The 27,617-nt window shown below is 39.9% G+C and overlaps 1 long non-coding RNA gene across 1 annotated transcript in view; it reads left to right on the plus strand.

Annotated features, from left to right (window-relative positions):
* The first annotated feature begins 41 nt into the window (after window positions 1-41).
* LOC122674762 overlaps window positions 42-27,617 on the plus strand; it is a 29,924-nt gene continuing 2,348 nt past the window's right edge. The window contains exons 1-3 of the long non-coding RNA XR_006335028.1: window positions 42-214; window positions 6,390-6,561; window positions 23,328-23,609. This is a non-coding gene — a long non-coding RNA (uncharacterized LOC122674762). The remainder of the gene's footprint in view (window positions 215-6,389; window positions 6,562-23,327; window positions 23,610-27,617) is intronic.

Consider the following 27,617-nt stretch of genomic DNA (forward strand, 5'->3'; position numbering starts at 1 on the left):
CAAAGGGGCGCGTGCTGCTTCAGCTGCCACTCAGGACCTGGGACTCAGACTCCGGACCTGGGACGCTGGATCTCCGCTCCTGGACTGGCTCTTTCTCTCAGCTGCCGGACCCGAATTTAAATCAGTACATCTGTCCTCCCCAGACCATAAGAGGATGGTTAACTTCTCTTTCCCGATTCCGCCCTTCACTGCCTGTCACCACGAGTTAGTTCAGGTAAAGTCAAAGAAAACTTTATCCAAGTTTTTGGTCTCACACATAAGTAATCTGAGACCCATTGAAGGGACGGAAGAGGGGTAGCCAGTTGGTGCCCGGGTCACCCGGTGGTGTAGAGTAAAACCAAGCCCCTAGTACTAGGATCCTGCTCCATTGAACTAGTCGATCAAAATAACTGGGTCTCCTCAGAGGCAGTGGAGACTTCCTTTCAGTTACTGAGCTGGTTGCATTTCTAGAAAGACGCACAGCTATTAGTTAAAGAACCGAAGGACCTCTAAACTTCCCCCTACTTAGACCTTTTAAACTTACACAAAGGATACCAAAATACTGTTTACACATGGTAAGGTGCCAATTTAAAGAGTTTATAAGCTTGTTGGTGGAGGTATAGTAGTACTGGAATGGTGGTTATTCCTAGAATTTCATTGTACCTCATAGGATTATGGTGAGGATTGAATGAGGAATTAAAAAAAGAATCTGATACACAGTAGATGAACAAAAGCCACTGGATCATTGCAGTTTCGTCCTTGCTGCTGTATGACACTTAGATAATCTCTATACTAGAGATTTCTGAGAAGACAATCTCTGGTCACTTCAGTCAGTTCAGTTCAGTTGCTCGGTCGTGTAGGACTCTTTGCGACCCCGTGAATCGCAGCACTGCAGGCCTCCCTGTCCATCACCAGCTCCCGGAGGCCACCGAAACCTATGTCCATTGAGTCGGTGATGCCATCCAACCATCTCATCCTCTGTCGTCCCCTTCTCCTCCTGCCCCCAATCCCTCCCAGCATCAGGGTCTTTTCAAATGAGTCAGCTCTTCGTATCAGGTGGCCAAGTATTGGAGTTTCAGCTTCAATATCAGTCCTTCCAGTGAACACCCAGGACTGATCTCCTTTAGGATGGGCTGGTTGAATCTCCCTGCAGTCCAAGGGACTCTTAAGAGTCTTCTCCAACACCACTGTTCAAAGCATAAATTTTTCGGTGCTCAGCTTTCTTCACAGTCCAACTCTCACATCCATATATGACCACTGGAAAAACCATAGCCTTGACTAGACGGACCTTTGTTGGCAAAGTAATGTCTCTGCTTTTTAATATGCTATCTAGGTTGGTCATAACTTTCCTTCCAAGGAGCAAGCGTCTCTTAATTTCATGGGTGAAATCACCATCTGTAGTGATTTTGGAGCCCCCCAAAATAAAGTCAGCCACTGTTTCCCCATCTATTTGCCGTGAAGTGATGGGACCAGATGCCATGATCTTAGTTTTCTGAATGTTGAGCTTTAAGCCAACTTTTTCACTCTCCTCTTTCACTTTCATCAAGAGGCTCTTTAGTTCCTCTTTACTCTCTGCCATAAGGGTGGTGTCATCTGCATATCTGAGGTTATTGATATTTCTCCCGGCAATCTTGTCCAGCTTGTGCTTCCTCCAGCCCAGCATTTCTCATGATGTACTCTGCATAGAGGTTAAATAAGCAGGGTGACAATAGACAGCCTTGATATACTCCTTCTTCTATTTGGAACCAGTCTGCTGTTCCATGTCTTCCCTTATAGTTTCTCAATAGGAACATTGACTATAGTAGTGGCAGAGTGAGTCTCTGCCCTAAGGTTGTTTTTGTAAAACACACACAAAATCATTTTTTAATACTTTATTTTATATTGAAATACAGCTGATTAACAATGTTGTGATAGTTGAGGTGCACAGCAAAGTGACTCAGCCATACATATACTTGTATCTATTCTCCCCCAAACTCCCCTCCCATTCAGCCTGCCACATGTTGAGCAGAATTCCCAGTGATATATGGTGGGTCCTTGTTGGTTATCCATTTTAAATATATGGATTTAAACTGTGTACATGTCAAAAAAGCCAATTTTTAATAAAAGTTATTAACCTGGGAAATAAGCTTAATCCAATAATGTTTTGAGAGGAAAACATTCTTCATAAAGATATACCACCATTTTCTAAAAACATGAGAATTAAGTGAAGATTTTATCAGAAATAGTTATTCCAAATAAACACTGAAGTTTCAATAAGAGAAATGATGGCATTTTATCTTACAATCTGTGACAGTTCCTTCTTTTGTAAGAAGTACATGTGTTCTATAATCAAAACATGTCAGAAAAATCATCTTACTTAGAAACCTTTCTCATACTAATGTAATTTTTTAAATTGAACGTTAAGTTTATCAAAGCAGACTGTTTAAATTACAGAAGTACTTATTCTCTTAAAAACTGCTTCCCCTACATGGTACTGTGCTGTGCTTAGTCACTCAATTGTGTCCAACTCTTTGCAACCCCATGGACTATACCCTGCCAGACTCCTCTGTCCATGGGATTCTCCAGGCAAGAATACTGGAGTGGGTTGCCATGCCCTCCTCCAGGGGATTTTCCCAACACAGGGATCCAGCCCAACTCTCCCTCATTGCAGGCAAATTTTTTACCATCTGCGCCACCAGGGAAGCCCAAGAATACTGGAGTGGGTAGCCTATCCCTTCTCCAGGATAACTTTTTGACTCAGAAATTGAACCAGGGTTTTCCTGCATTGCAGGCAGATTCTTTACCAACTGAGCAACCAGGGAAGCCCCCTTACCCCTACATGATAGGAATATGTAATAATAAAATGTAAAAGGGAGAAAAAATAAAATAATGAAAGGTACTAAGAATATAATGCCAGGCAGGCAAAGCTGGCTTTTATTGAGCTGGTGACCTGAAAATCCAAATGGTCACTTTCTCCTTTCTGCAAGAGAAGTTCTGGTTCATGTGCTCTTTCAGGGTTGTCAGGGCCCACACGTATTCAGTCATGGACTTAACACACTTGTACTCACTTTAAGGTGAGTTTTGCTGAATTTTCATGTGTTACGGGTCCACTGGCCTTCTGTGCTCATGGGGTACCACATATGTTACATGTGAATGAGATGTCAAGGAATGATAAACGTGTGTATTGCACTGGCCCTTGTCTGCAGAGATAAATCTTCCAAGGTAATGGGGACATAACTGGTAGATAAAAAGGAAGAGAGTGAGGGAATATAGAAGACATACATACACATACAGAGACTATTTTTGTATATGATGTTAAGAGGTGTTCTAATTTCATTCTTTTACATGTAGCTGTTCAGTTTCCCCATCACCACTTATTGAAGAAGCTGTCTTCTCCATTGTATCTTATGCCAAAGATAAGGTGCCCAAAGATGCATAGGTTTATATGTGGGCTTTCTATCTTGCTCCATCTGTATTTCTGTTTTTGTTCTAGTACCACACTGTCTTGATGACTGTAGCTTTGTAGTATAGTCTGAAGTCAGGAAGGTTGATTCCTCCAGCTCCATTTTTCTTTCTCAAGATTGCTTTGGCTATTCAGGGTCTTTTGTGTTTCCATTACAAATACTGATCAAGGTGACATAACTGAGAAGTGAAATTTTCAGGGAAACAAAAAAATAGAGTATGTGATGCCCCAAGCAAAAGGAACGAAGGAATGGAAGGCGTTGTAAGTTGCACCATTTTCCCAAACCACCCGCCAGGTTGGCTTCTGTCTTAGTAAGTGGTTAATGAACCGTAGGTGAGTGAATTTCATGTGACTTGGTGGGTATAGGCAGTAGAAAAATTTTTTATCATGGTGGGCATGATATCAGAGAACCTGAAAACTAGATAGAGTGTGATTGCAAAGATAAGGCTTTTTCTTGTGTTTCACTCCGAGATATTTCAATCTTCCAGCAATTCTGATACATTACTAAGACCTCATTCTGGGAACTCCTTCCTTAATGTCAGTGAATCAGTAGCTTTGATTTTTTTTTTTCCTAAATATCTGGGCCCACAGCAAAGCTAAATTTCAAATGGCACTTTGCATAGGCTGCTGTTATGATAGTCCAATTTTAGAGACATTCTTAACATTTATAAAACAGTGCTTTAGGTTAAAGATGATAGATTTAATTTCCATTGCTTAGAAAATATTAATGTATGTTTCAAAAGACTCTGCATTATGTCTCAAAGTTAGAAACCAGAGTATCTAACTTACAGATTGCTTTATAAGGTAATATTTTTTTAATGGACACTAAAGTTAACTTATATGCAGGGTACATCATGAGAAACGCTGGGTTGGAAGAAGCACAAGCTGGAATCGAGATTGCTGGGAGAAATATCAATAACCTTAGATATGCAGATGACACCACCCTTATGGCAGAAAGTGAAGAGGAACTAAAAAGCCTGTTGATGAAAGTGAAAGAGGAGAGTGAAAAACTTGGCTTAAAGCTTAGCATTCAGAAAACTAAGATCATGGCATCTGGTCCCATCACCTCATGGGAAATAGATGGGGAAACAGTGGAAACAGTGTCAGACTTTATTTTTGGGGGCTCCAAAATCACTGCAGATGGTGACTGCAGCCATGAAATTAAAAGATGCTTACTCCTTGGAAGGAAAGTTATGACCAACCTAGATAGCGTATTAAAAAGCAGAGACATTACTTTGCCAACAAAGGTCCGTCTAGTCAAGGCTATGGTTTTTCCAGTGGTCGTGTATGGATGTGAGAGTTGGACTGTGAAGAAAGCTGAACACCGAAGAATTGATGCTTTTGAACTGTGGTGTTGGAGAAGACTCTTAAGAGTCCCTTGGACTGCAAGGAGATCCAACCAGTCCATCCTAAAGGAGATCAGTCCTGGGTGTTCATTGGGAGGACTGATATTGAAGCTGAAACTCCAGTACTTTGGCCACCTCATGTGAAGAGTTGACTCGTTGGAAAAGACCCTGATGCTGGGAGGGATTGGGGGCAGGAGGAGAAGGGGACGACAGAGGATGAGATGGCTGGATGGCATCACCGACTCGATGGGCATGAGTTTGAGTAAACTCTGGGAGCTGGTGATGGACAGGGAGGCCTGGAGTGCTGCGATTCATGGGGTCGCAAAGAGTCGGACACGACTGAGTGACTGAACTGAACTGAACTGAAAGTTAATAGTGAATAAAGTTGGCATGATGTTATATTTTTGTGGGGCTTTTTGGTTTTTGCATTTGGGGACAGGTAGGAAGACAGAATTTCAAGGTGGACATTTGGAATCCAGCTGCACAAAGTACAACCTAATTTCTTTGTGGAAAGTCCAAATGCTGCTGATTTTGTCCCTCTGGGGCTATGTGGTGCCTCCTATCTGTATTTCTCACCTACTTTACTCTTCTCTTTGAACATTGGATTCCTTTAACTGTTACAGAACAAAAGCCTCTGCATCATGTCTCTTTGATGGTCCAGTTTGATCCCTGTACCACAGTATTCTCAGTCCCAGTTTTCTGGAAGAGAAAATCTGATTGGTCAGCCATGGATAAGGGGTCCCTCCCTGGTTGGTCCAAGCAGCTGATGCTGAGTGTTAGGGGTTCCAGTATTTGGGGCAGAGCAGATTCTCCAAGTGCAAGCAGGGGTAGGGGAAAAGCTTATTTCTTAGTACATTAAAGCACGTGTGTGGTTTGAGCACTTGCATAAAAGCTATTGATCTCTGTTCTGAGTAATAAACAGGTTTCGTAGAATAGCTTAGGGCAAGGTGCTCACTCACATCACTGAGGCCTTTATCACTATCATAAACTGGCCATGAAAGTTATGGTTTGTTAGTTAGGGCAATGATTTGTGTTCTGAACCCAGACGTGTTTTGCCACATGCTTTCACTCCTGTTTATCTTATGTTGTTGAATTTTCCTTATTGCAATTAGAAGCCCAACTTCTCTTGGGAGGCAAGGATAAAGACCTGATCTTGTTTGAAGCACATCTTTATGGGAGATACTAAGAATTTGATTTTTTCTCTTGCCAAAGTCCTCCCTCCAGCGCCTCCTTTAAAATTCTCTATAAATAGGGCCTCAAGGTCAAAAACATAATCTGAGCAATAGCTATCAGCAAGGAATTATGTGGAAATAACAAGTTTTACAGAGAAAATTAGAAAAATTGATTTCTTAGAAACAAGGGAAAGAGAATTTGCCTTCACAGCCCCAACACCTCAAACTCTATTAAAGTGTGAATATGGCACTTCTGGGCCTTTAGCCTGGATGTCTAATTCTAGGCTAGTGTGAGTTTTTCTAGCTCAATTAGAAAGGTTTGAGAGATTTTAAAAAGTGTTTTTAAATGATAATATGTTACATAAATATTCATGATTATTCAGTCCTCTGATATCTGGACCATTTAGAACTTTCTTTCCATTAAATAATGACTTTTTCTTTTTGCTACAGGTGCCATCCATTAGCTAGTGACCAGTGACATCCATTATGCATGGCCATGAATATTTATCTAGTGCCTTATACCTGTACCAGAGAGGATAGGAAAAGAGGAGTTACAAAGAAGCTTTTCCCCCCACACCAGATGACCAGCTCAGCTGAAGAAACCAAGTGGGCCCATCTTCAGGTAAGCCTTCATGAAGGTAAAAGATGCATGCTCAGTTGTGTCCAACTCTCTGAGACCCCATGGACTGAAACCCACTAGGCACCAGTGTCCATGGGATTTCCCAGGGAAGAAGACTGGAGTGGGTTGCTATTTCCTCCTACAGGGGATCCTTCTGACCCAGGGATTGAACCCGGGTCACTTGCATTTCCTGCATTGGCAGGCAGGTTCTTTACCCTGGCACCACCTGGGAAACACAGGTAAACCTTCACCCATTAATATTCTGCTGGGTGAGGGTTAGTTTAACTGTTAAAAGAAAGCGCGTGACAGATACTAATGCTAGTGGAATAACGGAGTAGTCTGCCAGAGTCTATTAATACGTCTTTTTATCTGGGAGGCCTTAAGACAAGGTCAATTCAAAATTTTGCTCAGTATCTGTGGGACTGAAGAGTTACTCACAGGCAGCCTTCTGAAGGATTGTCTGTCTCCGTTTTTACCAGCACTAGCTTTCCCTTCCTTCCCAGAACCAGCTGGTCATCACTCTGAATGGATGGGAGAGAATTGGGACAGACAGTGAGTAGCCAGCCATGTGTCATTTATCCGCAGACATTACTGACACCCCACTCTATCACGCTATACCTGGCCCCTTTCTTCACTTCCAGTAACTTATTTCTACCATCCTTTTGAGCATTTCTCTTTGGATATCCCACCGTCAACTCAGACTCCATCACTAACTGCCCCACAGCAGCTTGCCTTTCTGATTTTCTGCCCTTGTTAATGACATCATTAAGCCTCAGAACCTCTGAGTCACTGTGACTTTTCCCCACTTTGCCAACACTATCAACCCAATGGCCAGGTCCTCTTGCAGTGTCTTTTTGATTTGTACCTTTCTGTCCATTTCAAAACTAACAACATTATTTAAAGTTTCAAATACCTCAAATCTTGCTAGGGCTTCTTCATTTCCTTGCTTTCATGTCCACTCCCTTCAAACACATCAGACTAAAATGTCCTGAACCCTGATTTTGTCTTATCACTGTTTTGTTTTGTTTTTTTTTGTCTGAACTGGGTGGTTTGTGGATTCTTAGTTCCCAAACCAGGGATGGAACCTGGGCCCCCTGCAGTGAAAGCTCAGAGTCCTAACCACTGGACTGCCATGGAATTCCTGGCTTACCACTGTGTAATGGCAGTTGATGAATTCTGCAGGATTTATTAGCGGGGGCAGTGGAGAGTTATGTTTGAGTTTCCCTGAAGTCACCTGAAGATGCCCGGAAAGTGGTGGCTCTGTATGGTCTTCAGTAGTCACAGTTTTGAGGAACAATGTAATAGCCATCTGAATCTTCCTAGCATTGTAAATTATTAGTGTTTTGTTATTCACATATCTCTACTTTAACTGTAATTAGTTTTGTGTATGGTATGAGATAGTAATCAAGTTTGTTTTTTCCCTATATGGATACCTGATTTTTCCATTATCATGATTATTACAAATACTGTTCTTTTCCCATCTCTCCCAGTTCCTTCTCTTAAACCAAACACCCCATACCTGTAGCCTTTTTTTTTTCTGTAGCCTTTTTATAAGCTATCTCTTTATTCCCTTGATCTATTCTTTTATCCTTGCTTCAGCACACACTCTCTCCTTTTTTAGAAATATGTGTTTATTTGTTTCTTTATTTGGCTGTGCTGGGTTTTAGCTGTGGCCTGTGGGATCTTCAGTCTCTGTGGCAGCATGCTGGATCTTTAGTCATTGTCTGTGGGACCTAATCCCCTGATCAGGATAGAACCCAGGCCCTCTGCCCTGGGAGCGAGAACACTCTCTTAAACAGCTTTATAATAAGACTTAGTAGTCAGTAAAAATAAGTCCTCCTGCAATGTTCTTCTTCATCGAGAATGTTTTAACTAAGACCCCTTTGCATTTCCATATAACTTTTAGAAACAACTTGTCAAGTTTCATTTTAAAAAATCCTTTTGGTATTTTGACTGAGCTTGCACTGCAGTGGGGGAACAATGATATTGTGAACATTGAGTTTTTCAGTTCTTAAACGCAATGTGTTTTTCTAATAATATTGAGTTTCCTCAATTTTAAACAATAATGTTCTATAGTTTTCTGTAGACATTTTGAAAAATTTTTGCTAGATATATCCCTATGTATTGATATTTTTGATGTTATTACGAATGCTATCTTTCTTAAGAATTTCATTTCTAATTGTTGCTAGTGTATAGAAAGGCAATAAAAGTATTCTGATAGATTACCCACTGTTTCAGACAATGAAATCGTCTATAAAAAGTAGATTATTTTATTTGCTTATTTACAATCCCTAATCCTTTTTCTTTCCCTATTTTTTCTTTTTTGCATTGGTTGGGATCTTCAGTACACTGTTGAACTTATGTCCAAAGTCAAGGTGATAACTTTGAATATTATAACTTTGCATATAAATATTTTCTTAGATATGTTTTATAAATGCTTTGTCAGATTCAAGAATTTTATTTTCCTATTACCCACGATTTTTTTAAGATCATTAATGGCTGTAGGATTTTACTATATTCTTTTTCTGAATTTTTTGAGATGATCAGCTTTTGAGTACTTCTTTTAATATGGTGAAATAAATTAATTTTTAAATGTTAAACCAACTCTGTATTCCCAGAATAAAACCAATTTGATCATGATACAGTATTATTTTTTCATATACTATTTACTTTGACAATATTTGTTAAAAATTTATATATCTTTATGAGAAAAATTTGCCTGTAATTTTCCATTCTAGTTATGACTTGTCAGGTTTTATTGTTAAAGCTAGCCTAATTCCTCACATATTTGGAAGAGTTCATTGTGAAATCATTAAGACCTGGTGATTTTTCACCTGTTTTCTTGAAAATATTTATTATGGATTACTAATGCATGGGTTCAATATCTGAATCATCTGTGGGTCTGTTTATTTTCCCTTTTTTCTCTTTGTTTTTAGTCACAGGTCTTGTTTGTTAGCATATCTATTAATTCTTAATTGAATTGTAGAATATATGTAATGTCACTTAATAAAATTTTAAATATTTTTACTGGAAAAAATCACACAAATTCAGCCTTTTTCATCTCAGTATATTGTGTGATGCATTTTCTGGTTTGTTCAATGCTTTTAAAGCACAAAATGAATTCTGCTTCGGAAATATGCATGGGCCTGAAGCATCAAAGATTTAGATAAACAGATGAGAATCTCAGTAAAAATTAAAATGGAATGAGTTAGTATAAAGACAGAGCATATCTATAATACATTTGAAAAGTAATATACCCATAAAATTGAAATCTGTACTAGTAAAAATAATTCTCAAACTGATCCACCACAAATTTCTGAATTGGTTCTGTTACAAAAAGAATGGGGTGAAATTAGCAAACTTTCCTTAAGCTTTTAAAATCTAAATAGAACAGAAATCCCCACCTTAAAAATGTATTTATTTTCTCTACTTTATGGTGAGTCAAACAGTTCTGTTAGGAACTAATTATAAAATGTTTCCAATAAATACAAAATTTAAAAAACCTCTTTCATGAAAATCCTTAAGACAAAAGTATAGTTCAAAAGTAGTTATTTTGTCCCCCACAGGCCCCATAGGATTTAGTTCACTTTTATAGGACACAGTTTTTATGTTTATCAAAATGTCCAGCTATTTTCAATTGTATTTGACATGCATTTAATTTCTGTATGTGTTGGAGAAGATGGAGGACTCTATTTCAGACCAGACAATTTGTTTTGATGCCACTAATGACCTTAAATTTTAAATTGACTGTTACTTTTTGTATAACATTCATACAATGTAATTATAATACGCTGTACACAAACTGAAGTACAATAGGATGGCAATATAATGGTAGAAAGGGCCTGTACTCTTTTTGTCATGCCTTCCATTTCCAGAATCTCACATTATTATATTTCTTAAAAACCCATTTTGCTGAAGAAATAAAGTTGATTTACTGAAGTGTAATTAGAAATTAATTTTTTTTTCAAAAACACCTTCGACAAGCAGACTTATTCCCTGCTTACTTGTTAGAAGTAGAAAAGGTTTCAGCTTCCATGGCTTTTTCCTTCTTCAGATTTTTTCTAAAAAATGTAAATGGAAGGCATTTGTAGAATGTAACAAAAATAAGTTTTTTAAACTAAAAATGTGATTTAAAAACAAGAAAGTTAGCACATTTAGTGTTAATGACAAGTATGGAACAGGTAGAGTTGAGGAGAATGCATTTTTGTCCCCAGTTATATAGTAGCATTAAAATAAAGGAATGGGACTACATTTTCATATCAAATACCTAAACCAGTTGCAAATACCTAAACAATTGTTTTACAATTTGTTTTCAAATGGCAGTAATAAATTCTTTATTTGTAAAAATTCCAGCTTATAACCAGAACCAAATCAAATGTGAACTACCAACTGTCCCAGAACTGTAGGGTCTCTGTGGCCCACAAAGGTGAAAATAAAGAAAGAACCCATTTTTGTGGGGGCAGGGAGGGAGTGTGTGCAACACACACAGGCTGCTTGACTCACCGCAGGACAAGCAAATCATGTTCTCTGGAAAATAAAAAAAAAAATAAGCAAAAACAAATAACCTTACATTTTCAAGGCAGTTAGCCAGCATTCTTTCAGTGTTCCAAGGAAAACCAAAAAATGACAAAAGGAGCAAGGAAAGTATTGAATCATTCCTGGTTCCCTGTAACCAGTTTACCACTCTAGTCATAAATAGATATGGAGAGCTTTCCATGGAATTACCAGATATTAATTTTAAGAAATTTAATTTTATTCTGGTAGGCAGTTACAGCTGGTTAAGCTCTTCTGTTTTTGATCTGCTGTTACTTCTAGAGGTAGCCCCTTCAGGCTCTCATTCCTTCTGGACCTGGGCCATTGCTCCCTGGTGAAGTCAAAATCCCATCTTCCTGGAACCATCTAATCACTGTGTTCTTTGCTTAAAGGATTAGCCTTTAAGAAGCTGCTTTCTGCTTGGTTTCTCAGAGCCTCTCACCATGTTTTCGCTGGTTAAGGGGTCAGTAAATGCACTGAGGGCAGGATATCTAAAGAAGGGTGGGCTTCCTTTTCTGTAGGTTCCCTTTTGTCCTGGGATCTTGATCTTTCAAGTCCTGATTGCCCTGAAGGCTCTGAACTCCAATTACCCTCTCCCCAGCCCAATGAGAGCGAAGACTGTTGCCAGTTCTAGGTTACCACTTTCTGCTCAGTCTCCCTGCCCCCATGCAGTGAATCTGAAAATAATTTGCGAAGAAAAAGAGTGATCAATTTAACTTCATAAAACTTTAAAACTTCTGCTTGCCAAAATGTTTCAAATGAGTTATATCAGAAATTGTATCTGTGGAACTTCCCTGGTGGCGCAGTGGATAAAAATCTGTCTGCCAATGCAGGGCACACGAGTTTGATTCCTGGTCCGGGAAGATTCCACATGTCTGTGTTCCACAGCTACTGAGCCCTTGAGCCCTAGAGTGTGCACACCCGAACTGCTGAGTCTGTGAGTTGCCGCTACTGAAGCATTTGTGCCTAGAGCGCATCTTCCACAGTAAGAGAAGCCCATGAGAAGCTCAAGAAGCTTGCTCCCTGCGACTAGAGAGCAACCCCTGCTTGCTGCAACTAGAGGAAGTCCGCTCAAAGCAACAAGGACCCAGTGTGGCCACAAATTTAGAAATGTAAATACGTAAATAAAAATTTAAAAAAGAAATCATATCTATTTTCCTAAATTTTATTCATCATTTCCATAGTATACAGTTGTACGTGGAATGTAACAGCCCAATCAGGGACTAAATTTCCCCATCACATTTGCCACTCAGTGTGGTCAGTGAAATATAAGTGAAAGCAATGCATGCTGATTTCTGGGCCAAGAATCATGAAAGGCCAGAGTACTTCCCCCATGCTCTCTTCCCACCTCAGCTGGAGATAGATGATGGTAAGGCGGATGTCACAGATGCTTGGACCTTTTTCTGACAGTAAAGTCACAGGATCTAAGCATCTAGGTCCCCAAATCACTTCATTGAAGAGCCATTATAAATTTAGAGATCTAGTTGTTATAATGATTTAGTCTATGCTAGCTAAACTATAAAGTGATAAATGGAAAATATATGTTGTCAAAATATATAACTTGCTATAATTTGAAATGAGTCTTGAAATTCAATTAATAAAAGAAATATTTCAAGAAAGATTAGAATAGAGGCACTTATCAAAAGAAGGTATTTTTAAGTTAATGATGATGTTCAAACTAACTACTGAGATTAATATCATGTATTAACAACAGGGTCTGGTATATAACCTATGAGATTAGAAAAAAAATTTTTAAAGCAAGTGTCCAGTGGTTAAATATCCAACAGAAATATGCTATTGATGTTGATATATGATGTTGATTAATGATTTTATACTTCTATTTTCTTTTTTATTTGGCTGCACCAGGTCTTAGTTGCATTACTTGGGCTCTTAGTTATGACATAGGTGATCTAGTTCCCTGACTGATCCCCCTGCATTGGGGGATCTAACCTGATCTAACCTGATCCCCCTGCATTGGGGGAGAGGAGTCTTAACTACTAGACAACCAAGGAAGTCCCTGTGATTTTATACATTGAAGCAGAAATAACATCCTGACATTTTTTCCAAAGGAGAAAAAGACTGTAAAATGATGTAGCCACTATAATGTTCATTTTATCATTTTAAAAAAACATACCAACAGAAAATAACATTAGAGAGACCAACCATATATAAATCGTGCCAGTATCATAAAATTTTATTTATAACGTATTTTGAGTATTCTTTCTATGAAAAGTTATCCTTTTGTAAATATATACATTTAACCTGTATGGATGTGGAAGTTGGACCATAAAGAAGGCTGAGCACCAAAGAATTTATGCTTGTGAATTGGTGCTGGAGACGACTCTTGAGAGTCCCTTGGACTGCAAAGAGATCAAACCAGTCAATCCTAAAGGAAATCAACTGTAAATATTCATTGGAAGGACTGATGCTGAAACTTGAGCTCCAACACTCTGGCCATGTAATGCAAAGAGCTGACTCATTGGAAAAGACCCTGATGCTGGAAAAGACTGAAGGCAGGAGGAGAAGGGGGCGAAGAGGATGAGATGGTTGGATGGCATCACCGACTCAATGGACATGAGTTTGAGCAAGCTCCAGGAAATGGTAAAGGACAGGGAAGCCTGGTGTGCTACAGTCCACGGGGTCGCAAAGAGTCAGACACGACTGGGCAACTGAACAACAACAGCATCGTGTGTGTGTGTGTACATGTGAGTGTGTATAGAGATAGAAAGAGAGATGTAAGAATCTGAAAGATATTTACCAAAAAGTGTTTGGTGATTCTCAGTTGTGATGGTGTTCCTGCTTTCATGGTTGTACCTCTTTGAACTTCCAGCAACACATCATTATCACCCAAAGTCTATAACATGCACTAGAGTTCACTCTTGATGTTGTACAGTCTGTAGGCTTGGACAAATGAATAATGACATGGATCCGCCACTATGCTATTGATAGCTTACGATGTACGATGTCGGTTTGGTGATCTCTGAAGAAGATTTAGCTTCGGGACCAGGGCCCAGGCTTGATCACTTAGGAGCTTTTGTGTAGCAGAGTTTAATTAAAGTATAAAAGGGGACAGAGAAAGCTTCTGACACAGACATCAGAAGAGGGATGGAGAATGCCCCCCTTGCTAGTATTAGCCAGGGAGTTATATACTTTTTGATTAAATATTACAATAAATCAAAAGAATGTCTCAAGTTTGTGAAAATTTTACCAGGCCCACTCCCTTAATATACATTTTAAGATATCAGGATTAGTCAGAAGGTTTTCAGGAAGGAGAAACTGTCCTCAAGCAGGATACATTGTTTTTATATAACCCCTAGTGCAGAGTTTAAACTGAGTTGTTTGTTGTGTAATCATCAGTTCTGGGTTTAAAGAAAAAAACGTTTTATGTGACTAGGACTAAGGAATGTAGAGGGAAAAAAAAATTTTTAAAGTTTGTCCTTTCCTCCTCCTTGAGAACCCCAGACTCCTATCTCCACTTCGAGAGCCCCAGACCCCTTTCTCCTCCTTGGGGACCCCGGACTTCTTATCAGTCTGCCTTGGAATTAACTCACTATCATACAGTTTTACTGCCCTAAAAAGCTTATGCTTTTTGAAGTGAGAATTCTTTGATTAAAGCCACAATCTCCTTCCCTCAAAACAATGGGCCTGGAAAATGGACCTACATGGACATTAAGTTTTCAGGTAATGTCAGGAATTTCAGGCTGCCTAAGAACCTCTGCACTAGCTCAGAGAACTTCATTTAAACCCAAAACGGTAGTCCCTTCTAGAGTCTTCCCAAGGGCAAACTAGGCAAGTTATCTTATGTACCAGTGATCTTCCTGGGTGTCTTTCAGAACATTTTAGATGCCAGAGAGGAAATATTTCTGCATTGCAATTTCTGCTTAATGTTTGCTCATAATGATAAATTATCCTTTGAAAATTATTATCATATCAAATAGATAAAAAGTAGTTTGTCTGGGTGAGAAAAATAACACGGAAACTTTCCTTTCTCCTACTAAAAGCTCTTCATCTATCATGTAGCTTTCAAGAACAGTGACCTTTCTTCTGCTGATATTTCTGGCAGAAATCTTGGAAACCTCAGTCTAACTTTAAGTATTCCCAGCAATAGATAAATCATTATTAGGAACTGAAATGGGCACTTTAAGAGTGGGATATGTCTGCTCATTACCTGTTTAAAAGTTTTGGAAGATTTTCACTTTAATATGATTCCAGCATATGTTGGTGGCTTTGTTTTGTTTTCATTCATCTCCTCTGTCAAAATTACAATTTTAATTAATTTGTTTACAAATGTGTGTCTTCTGGAGACCCTGTCGCCTGAATGCCATCCTCTTCTTTCACCATATTCTCCTTCACTTTCTTACTCAGATCCCACTGTAGTTTGCTCACCTTTTTAAATGTCATGCTCCTGCATGCCCTGGGTCTCTACCTGCATATGTTTATGGAACAACACGTGTTCAGAGTGTTCTTTCTGTTCTTTTACCTCTGCTAAGTTCATACCATCTGTAGTAAGCAAAATGTCATTCATTAAGAATGACAGAATCCTAACTTCCAGGCTTCCCCGGTAAAGAATCTACCTGATGATGCAGGAGATACGGGTTCAGTCCCTGGGTCAGGAAGATCCCCTGGAGAAGGAAATGGCAACCCACTCCAGTGTTCTTGCCTGGAGAATCCCAATGACAGAGGAGCCTGGCAGGCTACAGTCCATGGAGCTGCAAGAGTGCGACACGACTTAACAACTAAAGGCACCATTCTTAACTCCCAGAACTTGTGTGTGTGTGTGTGTGTGTGTGTGTGTGTGCATGCACTCGTGTGCACTTAGGGGTATAAGTGCAGATAGAATACAGTTGCTAATCAATTGACCTTAATTAGCATGTGTGTGTGTGTGTGCATGCACTCGTGTGCACTTAGGGGTATAAGTGCAGATAGAATACAGTTGCTAATCAATTGACCTTAATTAGGCTGGATTATCCACGTGGGCCCAGTGTCATCTGAAGGGTCCTTAAGCGTAGGTGAAGGAGGAGAAGGAGGAGAGTCAGAGGACAGTGACGCCCTAAAGAAAGGCACATGCATAGAGATACAGTGTTGTTGGTGTTGACTACAGAGGGAGGGAACCAGGAGTCAAGGATGAGTGCAGCCTTTGGGAGCTGGAAAGGGTGAGGGCACAGATTCTCTTAGAGCCTCCAGAAAAGAGTCGAGTTCTGCTAATGCTTTGATTTTTTTCTCATGAGATCCATGTGGGAATTCTATCCTAAGAAACTGTACAATAAAACATTATGTGATGGTTTCTACTGCACATCAACATGAATCAGTCGTAGTTTACCCTCTGACCTCCCTGCCCATCTTACCCCTCTAGGTTGCTGCTGAGCTCCTGTTTGAGTTCCCTGAGTCACAGAGCAAATTCCCACTTGCTCTCGGTTTGACACATGATAATGTGTGTTTCCATGTTATTGTCTGCATACTTCCCACCCTCTCCTTCCTCCCCACCGCAGTCACGTTTATAAGTCTGTTCTCCCAGGTAGTCAGGCTCCCCTCTTAGACCCTGCATTAGCCCAGCACATACTCATTTTGACACTTTAAAGCTTGTAAAATAGCCATAACTAAAATGCATTGTTTTACAAACTTAGGGATGTCACGGGGGAAAGAATGGGGAGAAGGGATAGTTAGGGAGTTTGGGATGGCCATGTACACACTGCTGTATTTTAACTGGATAACCAGTAAGGACCTACTCTATAGCACAGGGAACTCTGCTCAATGTTAGTGGCAGCCTGAATGGGAGGGGAGTTTGGGGGAGAATGGATACATGTATAGGTATGACTGAGTCCCTTCACTGTTCATCTGAAACTGTTACAACATTGTTAATCAGCTGTACTCCAATATAAAATAAAAAGTTAAAAAAAAAGTATTGTTTTATTGTTTGTGTATATATATACATTATATATATACATATAGTCGTTGTCCCCTGCTGGTGTGTGAACTCCAGGATGTGGTCCTTGTCTCGTGCTTGCCACAGAGTGGGTGTCATATAAGCATGTGTTCCAGGACTGACTCTCCCCTTTTCTTCCCTAAGTGTGCACACATCCAAAGGAAATCAGATAAGTTCCCCCGACAAACTCACAGGACAAAGAGAGTCACCTTGCATTTAGTAACCCATTTAATTCATATGGTATTTCTTTTGTCTAGGACATCAGTTCAAAACATGTGGTCCCCAGACCAAGCAGCTCCAGTGTCTCCTTGGAACTATTGCATTAGGGTTGACCCCTGAAGCGGGTGTCCAGATGACGCCATGTACTAAAATTTGATAACTAAGGCTCTAGGCCCTGCTCACAGAATTTCTGACTTAGGAGGTCTCCAGTGGGGCCTCAGAACTTTCCCACCAAATTCTTAAGAGATTCTGATGCTGCCAGGGCTGGGAACTCAGTGTAAAAATAACTGACCTAGCCTACGGGCAGGCCAGGGAACTTCTGTCAATAGAATTTGATCAGAAAAGATCTGACAACTTAGTCTTTTTTTTTTTTTTTTGACACCTACTGCTTTGTGGTCTGTGTGCCATCCTTAGCCAGAGATTGTCACTGTCTTTAGATAATGTGATCAAGATAATGTGATCCCTTATAAAGTCCAGCCTAGATCTCTATTTGAGTGATTGACAATTAGATTGAACAATCCAATTGAACTATCTAAACATATCTTGTTTTCAGTTGTACATAGTTAAAATTGTTTGATTTTTCTAAAGTCACAATAATCCTTTCAAAGATGAATGAATAGTGACTGTAAACCAGTTTGCTTGGCTCTAAAACTTACTGCATAATGATTTTCCTGAGGATGAATGTAAAATCCCCTGATGTTATATTTCTGACATAGTGACAGCAGCCGCTTATAAAATATTTAATAATGTGCTTTAAACAACTAGGAAAAACAACTTACTGAACATAAATTACATCTTAAGGAATGATTTGGTTTAACGAAAGATTAATAATATATAGAGTTTACAGATGGTTTTGAAGTCAGTTTTCACTTGAATGTTTCGGCAGCTAGGAATGGCTATGGTACCCATCTTTTGGAGGGAAGGTCCTTGTGGAAAGTTATTGTCTTAAATCAACATGCCAGTGCTTATGAGAGTGACAAGGCAATACTCCAACACCCATGGTGACACCCGATGGCCTCTTAGACTGATTTCAAGGTGCAAATAGGATCCCTCTGTCCTTTATCCTCCTGCCTGCTGCAGGAAACAAGTCTTACATTTCACAGTTGAGGGAACCAGTGCTCAAAGTGTCAGTGACTCTGGACAGGTATCAGATTGCTTTCCATCCTCTGATAATAGATTCCATTTGAAAGAGGACGCAGTGAGAGCCTACGAGAAGAGCACCCCTCCAGGGAAACCTGGGAGACAGGAAGTAAATAGAGGAGAATAACAACATAACTAGGCCTGAAAGTGCTGGGAAACAGGACTTAGCTGAAAAGCTTCAGTGTTTTGAAACAACGAGTCATTGGCTTACAGCAACACTAAGGAGGTAATTAGGCTGGGAAATTAAGCATGGGTTTATTAAGGGACTTCCCTGACAGTCCAGTGGTTGACAGCGTGCCTTCCAATTCAGGGGGTGCAAGTTTAATCCCTGGTCTGGAAACTATGATCCTACGTGCCTTGGGGCCAAAACACCGAAACATAAAGATGGAAGCAATACTGTAACAAACCCAATAAAGACTTAAGAAAGGAATTGGTTTCTTAAAAAGCATGCAAGTTAAATGAAGCAGTTGTTAACTAAAGAGAAAATACAAATATGTTTCATCTGTCTCTAATGAACAGTAAATACCAAGTTATGCTGATATATAACATGATTTTCTATAAAATCATGATATAATTGTATTGGCTAGGAAGAGAGGGGGGAATGAGCATCTGTAATTGGGCTGTATCCACCCACACATCATTTAGAAATATGAAAATAAATACAACAGCATAACCAAGAGCAATCATACAGCTGAAAGTGTTCAAAGTGATGGCTCTGCAGAGTGGAAACAGGGTGACCACATGGCAGGGTGTAGGTGTTTTTTAAGGACCCTTCAGAAATAGTTCGTACATCAATAAGATATGTCTTTAACTGAAGATGATCACGTTTTATTTCTTTATTTTGATTATTTCGGAGGTGACTTGAAAATTTATTCTGAGATCACTTTTAGAAAGTATTTCCGTCATTCATTTTTAAGAAAAAGATCATTGACAACAAAAGTCAATCAGTTCTCTTTAACCTTGGGTGTTGAGTTCTAGCTCTTGCTGCCTCCCAGCACTGTGTGAACTTGGGCGAGTCCTTTTGTCTAACCTCCCTGAATGTTAGCGTCCTCATTCGTTAGCATTACTGTGAGGGTTAAATACAGTTAGGCCCGTAAAGCGCTAGGGTGATGTCAGCCACTCTGCTCCCCATCCCTCCCTTCCAGTTTCCTGTAACTTAAATCACCTAGGCACAGAAACAGCTTTTAAGTCCATGTCCATAAGTACAAAGAGATTTTATGTGACTTTGTAGCCATATTTTCATTGCTTTTATATTTAGAGCATCTGTTTTATTATCTGCCTTATTGCAATCTCCCCCACTACCTTCTAGCTGTGTGGCCGTAGCTTCTTCATTCCTTTTGATAGTTTCTCCTTCCGGAAGCACTTTCCCAGGGGCTCTTGTCATTCTACAGCTTCACGCCAGATGGCCACACCTATTTTCATGGTGTTAACAACTACACAGTGGCAACTTCCACGTTTGTATTTCCAGCACAAACCACTCATCTGACTTCCAGACTTGTACATCCATCCAACTGCCTGTCTGATATCTCCTTTGGGATGAATTCAGGCATATCTCAAACTCAACCTGTCTAAAACCAAACTCCTAACCTACTTCCCCTAAATGCTCTCCTCCACCCTTTCCTAATTTCAGGAACAGTACCTTAACCATCCATTTAGCACATCCAGAAACTTCCAGTTCCTTGACACCTCACACTTTAAAAATTATATCCTGGCCAAACCCAAGATCCTGTCCATCAACATAGGCTGTTGATTTTACACCCACTCTCAAATCCCTCTCCTCTTGTCCTCCCCAATTACCATCTAGACCATGCCCCTCCACACTTATACCATTCCAGCTTTCTATTTTATACATATCGCTTCTTGTACCATAGCATCCATTTTCCATAGAATATTCAAAAATTGTTGGCCTTTTGTCACTATTCCTTCCTCTGGTATAAGGACATGTTTTGTTGAATAAATGAATATTTATCTCAGTCTACTTAAGTACTTTTGAATCACATGTATATACTAAATCCAATAATGTTTATAAACTATAAAGCAAGCCTTAAAATGTTTGATAGTGTTGACTTTAATACTTTAGAAGTAAATTCCAAGTGTGGAAAGCTCTTCCACCTCTTGAGGGGGAAAAAAATCAGATTCAAATATATGAGAAAATAGAAAAATAAGTTTCAGTAGGAGAGAAACAACATTTTGACCCTTGCATCGCTATCTGTAGCGGTGTTTCTGGGTTGTTTTGGCGGGGAGTGGTTTTGGTGGGTTTTCTTGGCTTACTGGGTTTCTGAAGTAGCTATTTAAGGCATTTGATGTCAAGGCAAAATAAGTTATCTTCTGTGGCAAAAGAGAGAACACTTTCATTAGTTTAATTCTGGAGAGGATTAGAATTCAACCATATGTGATGAACTGGCAGATGACCAAAACAGGGGCTTCCTTGGTGGCTCAATGGTAAAGAATCTGCCTGCCAATACAGGAGTCATGGATTCGATTCCTGGTTCTGGAAGATTCCACATGCCGAGGAGCAACTAGGCTTGCGTGCCACAACCACTGAGGCCTGTACTCTAGGGCCTGGCAGCCACAGCTATGGAAGCCTGTGTGCCCTGGAGCCCATGCTCCACAACAAGAGAAGCTACGGCAATGGGAAGCCCACACACTGCACCTAGAGAGTAGTTCCCGCTCACTGCAGGTGCAGAAAAGCCCGTGCAGGAAAGATGCCCCAGCACAGCCAAGAAGCACAGTAAATAAAAGTTAAAAAGGACACACAGCATCAGGAACAATGGGACATGTCCATATAAGACAAGAGAAAGAGGAACCAGAAGTGGCAGGGGTCAGGGTCTAGGCACCCAGCCACATGAGAGGAAGGGAGGAAGAACCTGAGTCCAGCTGGACCACAGGAGACCGCAAGGCTCCGCTTGGTGGATGGACAGAGTCCGGAGGGCCCACTGGAAAGCAGGGTTTATGGGAACCGTGAAACAATTATTCCATTGTGCTCCACTCTGAGCAGACCTGGAATATTCTACTTTTCCAGAGAAGCAGGATGTGGGAAATGTGTGTGGGAGTTGGAAGGAAATCCACAAACATGAATAAATGCTGAGAACATTAAATCTGTATGGATTATTTCCACATGAAAATCCCGAGGTTTGCAGAAAGGGAAGTGAACTCTTTTGGAGCTCTATCTTCCCATTTTCAGAAGGAACCTCTTCTAAAATCACTTGTAGTGAATCCGTAAGGAAGCATTCCTTCAGAGTCTTAGTCTGGTAGACTATCTGGGTTGCGCCGAGGACCTCATTGGAGGGAGTGAATTGCCAGAGCTCTGTGCTGTGGAAGAGCTGATGGAATACGTGAAGCCATTGTTCGGCATGACGTCTATCTGTATACGGGGGTTCAGCTGTAATGAATGAATCGAGCGTGGGTTGGTGATTGTTCATTGTGCTAGTACCATTCAAACGACATGACTGAGAGATGTAGTATTTGGGGTTATTCTGTGGATCCGGAGCATCTCAGAAAATATGAGTCATGGGGGAAAAAAAATGTTGACCCAAATCTGACTTTTAATGATGTCTCTTTTTTAATGTCAGTATATTATACTGACTAGGATTCTCTAGAAGATGGAAAAACTTTGACTTCCTTAGTCTGGCTACACAGGGACCTTTTGGGCAAAGATATGGAATAAGTTTGAAAAGGATAAGAGAGCAAAATCTGTAATGGGAAGGTGGTCATTCCAAGAAGTGAGTTTCCTCATTTTCCTTTATTTTTAATATCTATCTTGAGAATATTTTTTCAGTTTTTATACTATAACAAAAGAGAATGACTCCCTCCTCCAGATTATACAGCCATTTCTATGTCTTTTATCATATTAAATTGCTGACAACACAATCCAACCAGCCCACCATTTGCAGAACACTGTGTTGTGTGGCTGATGTTATAATTAGGACACTGAGAAATTTGTGCCCTAATGAAAGGCTATGCTGTGATGCAGGGTATGGGGGAAGGGGACAGAAGGCAGGAGGCGGTGACCCATCCGTGGGACCCAGATGACATCCTGTGCCTTTTGAAACCTTTTTTTAGCAAAATCATTTTAATTAGCAAAAGTGCTATTGTAATAGCTTTGCTTACAAAACATGTAGTCTCAGCCCTCGAATAGTGTATAGCTATGAAATCGGATGTTGATTTATTCCTCAGATGTTGGTGGAGGTCTAAGTTCATAAAGGATCTCAACAGTGCCTTCAAGTTTGTTTGCCTCTAATCACCTCTTGCATTTTATCTTAATCACACTTTGCAGAGGCTCTCTGATGCTCTTTTAGACCTCTTGTAGGGAGGAGTCTTACTGGAAATCTAGTTAGTGTTTATGTCCTAAAACTGCCGCTGCATATGGAATGATTGAGTATCATTCCTCCTGAAGTATGAATGGTGTATCCATTGACTTACAGCTTTTAAATGTCTGCAGTTCAAATCGTGTTAGTTACAGGCAACCTTCCTACGGTCTTGTTGCTTGTTGACTTATTATTGGGAGGGGTAACTGGGTTGCCGCACTGCCATCCTACTGTTTTCCAAGACCAGGTCAGCTGGGAGATCGAGTATCATAGTCCTCTCAGTTCTCACTACCCAGAGCTGTATGCTGGGTTAACAAGGGCCATCTACCAGATGACAGACGCTCCTCAGGATGTAGGTATCAGCATCAGTATAAAGAATTTTTATAGAAGCATAGGAGCACTGTTTGTATTCATCAGGGTTCCCTTGATCACAATTCAAATGAACTTAAACAAAAAAGATTATTAGCTCACTTAACAAAAAAGTCCAGGAATGATGCCTTCAGGAGGCCCGAGTGTACCCAGAGTTTCGAATCTCCTCTTTGAAGAAGAGGGGATGGCAGACAGAATAGTTTGTCTTCCCCTCCATGTCATGTTTCTGTTTGTCTCTTCTTATCTCTGCATGATAGTTTCTTTACTTTTCGTTACAGTTTCTTCCATGTGACCAGAGAAGATGGCCACTTGCAACCACAGCGCCACACCATCCTAGTTTGAGAGCCAGTAGAAAGAAAGCAACATTTTTCTCTATAGGTGTGTGTCATCCCAGGCAAGACTCTCCTTGGTCCTGTTTGCAAAATAGGCTGATGTTTATACACGGTGTGCCCAGGGGAATGGAGTACTGGTACTGACCATTACTACAGCATAACTGATATCCCATCAGAAGCGGATAGAGTGCAGGAAGTATTTTCCAAGGAATCAGAGGACAGGAGGAGGTAAGTATGCTAAACGATGGAAATGATAGATGCTGTAGTTTTTGCATGAGTTGTCTCTCTTTAGAGCTCTTCTGAGACTAGGTATCAAGGTAGCTTGCAAGCTCTCTGACAACAATATCCTAGTGTGATTTGATCAGTAGAATGGTTAATTTGAAATGTCAACTTGACTGGGCCATAGGGTGCACAGATGTTGGCCTAAACACGTTCACTTAATAAAGGCAGATTGCCCTTCCCAGTGTCACTGGGCCTCATCCAACCTGCTGAAGGCTGGGATAGAACAAAAAGCAGAATGAGAAAAGATTCACTCTCTGCTTGACTGTCTTTCAACCGGGACATGTACTTCAGCCTTCAGTGCTTCTGGGCTCATTGGATCTCCTAGGTCTCCAGACTGCAAGCTGCAGATCTTGGGACTCCTTAGACTCCATAATCCCATGAGCACCACCCTACCCTCTATGTATATGTGTAGTGTATATATAGGCTTCCCAGTTGGCACTAGTGGCAAAAAACCTGCCTACCAATACAAGAGACGTAAGAGATGCAGGTTCAATCCCTGGGTCGGGAAGATCCCATGGAGGAGGGCACAGCAACCCACTCCAGTATTCTTGCATGGAGAATCCCATGGACAGAAGAGCCTGGCGGGCTACAGTCCAGAGGGTCACAAAGAGTCAGACACGACTGAAGCGACTTAGTATATGTATAATTATTACTTGTATTTTTGGAGATCCTCAGCTAATACAATTAGGGATATGTATGTGGCAAAGGGGAGAAGGAATATCTGGACTACAAAATCAAGTTTTATGTGTTATGGTTTAGCTTCAATTTGGGGGGACATTTTTCCGCATCTTCAGATTCCAGAAGATAAACTGTAGTCTTTTGTAGGGTGACTTTTAAAAATTAAGTGAGAGGTTTTTATTTTGCATTTATGCTTCCAAATGCAATTTTAGATATTATCACCAGCAAAACAAGAATAAACTCTACCGAATAGCATGAAATGTTAAAAAATTTTCATATCTCCTACATGATGTGATCCAATTAAAATTCACATTGCTTTTCCTACAAACCTAAGAAAAACCACAGAGGACAAATCCAATGCATTAATATTCCATGAATACTGGGGATAGGTAAATCTAGCAATTTCCTTTGAACTATGTGCTAGGATTAGAATAATATCATGTAGAAAAGACAGTTCTGGTTTAAACTTACAACCCATGAAAATGATTAAATTGTAAACTTGGCAAATACATTTTCCAATTTCTAAAAGATGTTTAAAAATGAATTCAGAAGGGCATCAGTGGAAAAATAGAAACACTCTTACTTTGTGACAAAATAGGAAATAAATGACACTTCTAAAATGGTGCAGTGCCATATAACCAATACCTCTTTCATGACTTTTATTAACATGCCCCTCCTGAATGTGTCTGTATAAAGTTTCTTGTAAGTTTGATCTGAGGATCGGATTTGGTGTCACTTGTATAATTATATGGGAACAGGTGGAGTTGACTGATTTGATCTTTCCACATGGGCTGACTTGTTGGGTTTTTTTTGTTTGTTTCTTTTGGTTCTCCCTAATGAGAAAAGAAAAATAAAACATACTTTTTGGAACTGTGGTTACAAAATTAACCATATACCAGAAAACAGGGTGTTAGATTTCCTGTTGTACTTTTTAGAACATAGATGTACAATTTAAGATGCTTTGTTCTTCAGGTTAATTGCTGTGTATATCCATGTACATGGTATTGCAGTTCTAATTAATTGATAGAGTACTAGGTAGAATAGTTCTTATACTAATTTCAGGCATCAACCAAAATTGAAGAGAAAAACCAGCAAACCTTGAACTTCGTGAGTGATTATGGAAATGGTCTCTGAGAAATAAATCTCAGATCAAGTGATTAAGCCAATCCAATCCATAAATTGGGGGACTATCTAAATAATTCAAGCTGGCTTGCCTTTAATTATATAAATGGAATTTAGGGACTGATTTTCTCAAATCAAAGTTTCACTCTAATCTTATTATTTTTTAGTTTTTATTTTTGGTTGCACTAGGTCTTCGTTGCTGCACACAGGCTTTCTCTAGTTGCGGCGGGCAGGGACTCCTCTCTAGTTGCGGCGGGCAGGAACTCTTCTCTAGTTGCGGTGTGCTGGCTTCTCATTGTGGTGGCTTCTCTTGTCGCGGAGCATGAGCTCTAGGTGTACAGGCTTCAGTAGTTGTGGCGCTCCGGCTTAGCTGCCCCCATGGCATGTGGGATCTTCCCGGACCAGGGATTGAACCCGTGCCCCCTGCTTTGACAGGGGGATCCTTAACCACCGAACAAGCAGGGACATCCTGCACTCAAATCATTACTGCCTGAAGTCATCCAGTTGAATTCACTTCCCCTTGTTCCATACAGACCCAACAAAAGTGGGACTCTGGAGGGCACCTATTTTAATTCAGATCCCATAACAATGGTCTTATCAGTGAAACAAGATGAAAGAAAAGCGTTTTATAAATGCAATCCAGTCCCCTGGACTGCTTAATTGACTGAATCTGATCTATTGAAAAAGGCCCTCCCCTTTTCCCTGTGGGGAAAATAATAGAGATGACAAAAAGGGCAGGGGACATAAAAAGGGAAAGTTCCTGAGGTGCCATCTGGGATGGAAGCTTCCTGAAGGATCCTGTGACTAGAAAAGTGAGTGTGGCATTCCAGGGCCAAGATCCACATGCACAGCCACACGCACAAACCATAGCTGGTCTTCATTCACGTGATGGAGGTTTTGAGCAAATTGCATGAACACAATTAGGCCAGGAACTCTAGGTTTTTGAAACTGTAGTCCACCCCTCTTCCCACTCTCGGCCCTCACCAAATTTCATGTAAAGCAAAGATTAAATGATATCATTGGATCAACATGATAGAATCAGCTTTTTTTTTTTAATATTCGTAAGAGAATCAACTTTTTGTTTTGGCTTTTTGGAGCATCAGTTTTATAAGAACTTCAAGAGAACAGTTAAATAAGTAAATAATATAAAATATAATGTGTTGCATGAATTTTTAAAGTCAAACCCGAGGTGGGCGAAGACAGTTTCTGTCTGGAGGTGTGTCATTTCTGGCAACCTCCATACCCTCTGAGGTGCATGTGAATTCTCTGGCCATAAGGAATGTATTGATGGATAAATTGAGAAGCACTGGAATAAACCAAAGGATGCCTCTAGTTCTACCCTCGTAGAGAATTTTATGCTTTTGTCTCTAAATCTCATAGAAGAGTGGTATATTCTACATCTGAAGGAGCCCTGGAAACCTATACTTCCATACACTTCCTTTAAAAAAAGTCCAGATCATGCCTTATCTTTCTGGCCAATTTCAGGTACTCCTGTTAAAGTTCTGTCACATCTATTCTAAGATATGAGAAAATCTAAATAACTTTGAACAACAACTTGACACTATTCTTCAGTAGTTTTGTTTTAAAATAATTTCAGATTTACCTAGGAGTTGCAAAAATAGAACAGTTCCCATATACTCTTGGAGAAGGAAAGGGCAAACCACTCTAGTTCCCTTGTCTGGAGAATCCCATGGACAGAGGATCCTGGTGGGCTGTAGTCCATGGAGTCGCAAAGAGTCAGGCATGACTAAGCGACTAACACATGTACTATATCATCTAGTTTCCCCTAATGCCAACATTTTACATAATCATGGTATATTTACCAAAACTAAGAAATTAACATAAGAAATTAAACTACAGACTTCATTCAGATTTCCCTAGTTAATTCACTAATGACCTTTTTCTATTCCGGGATCCACTTGCATTTAGGTGCTATGAATTTTTGCTTTTCCCTCTTTGTCTTTAAATAACACAACATTACTATTAGAAGCTTTGATCTTTCACAGTTATCAACAGCTATTAATATCTTCCTATCATTTAAGAAAAGTAGTATTAAATTGTTGCATTAGGCTAAACTGTTTGAAATCAATAAGAAATTTATTATGAAAAATTTTTAACTTGCATATCTCAGGAAGATTGGTTAAAAAACAAACT

Source organism: Cervus elaphus, chromosome 18, assembly GCF_910594005.1.
Source record: "Cervus elaphus chromosome 18, mCerEla1.1, whole genome shotgun sequence".
Taxonomy (NCBI): Eukaryota; Metazoa; Chordata; class Mammalia; order Artiodactyla; family Cervidae; genus Cervus; species Cervus elaphus.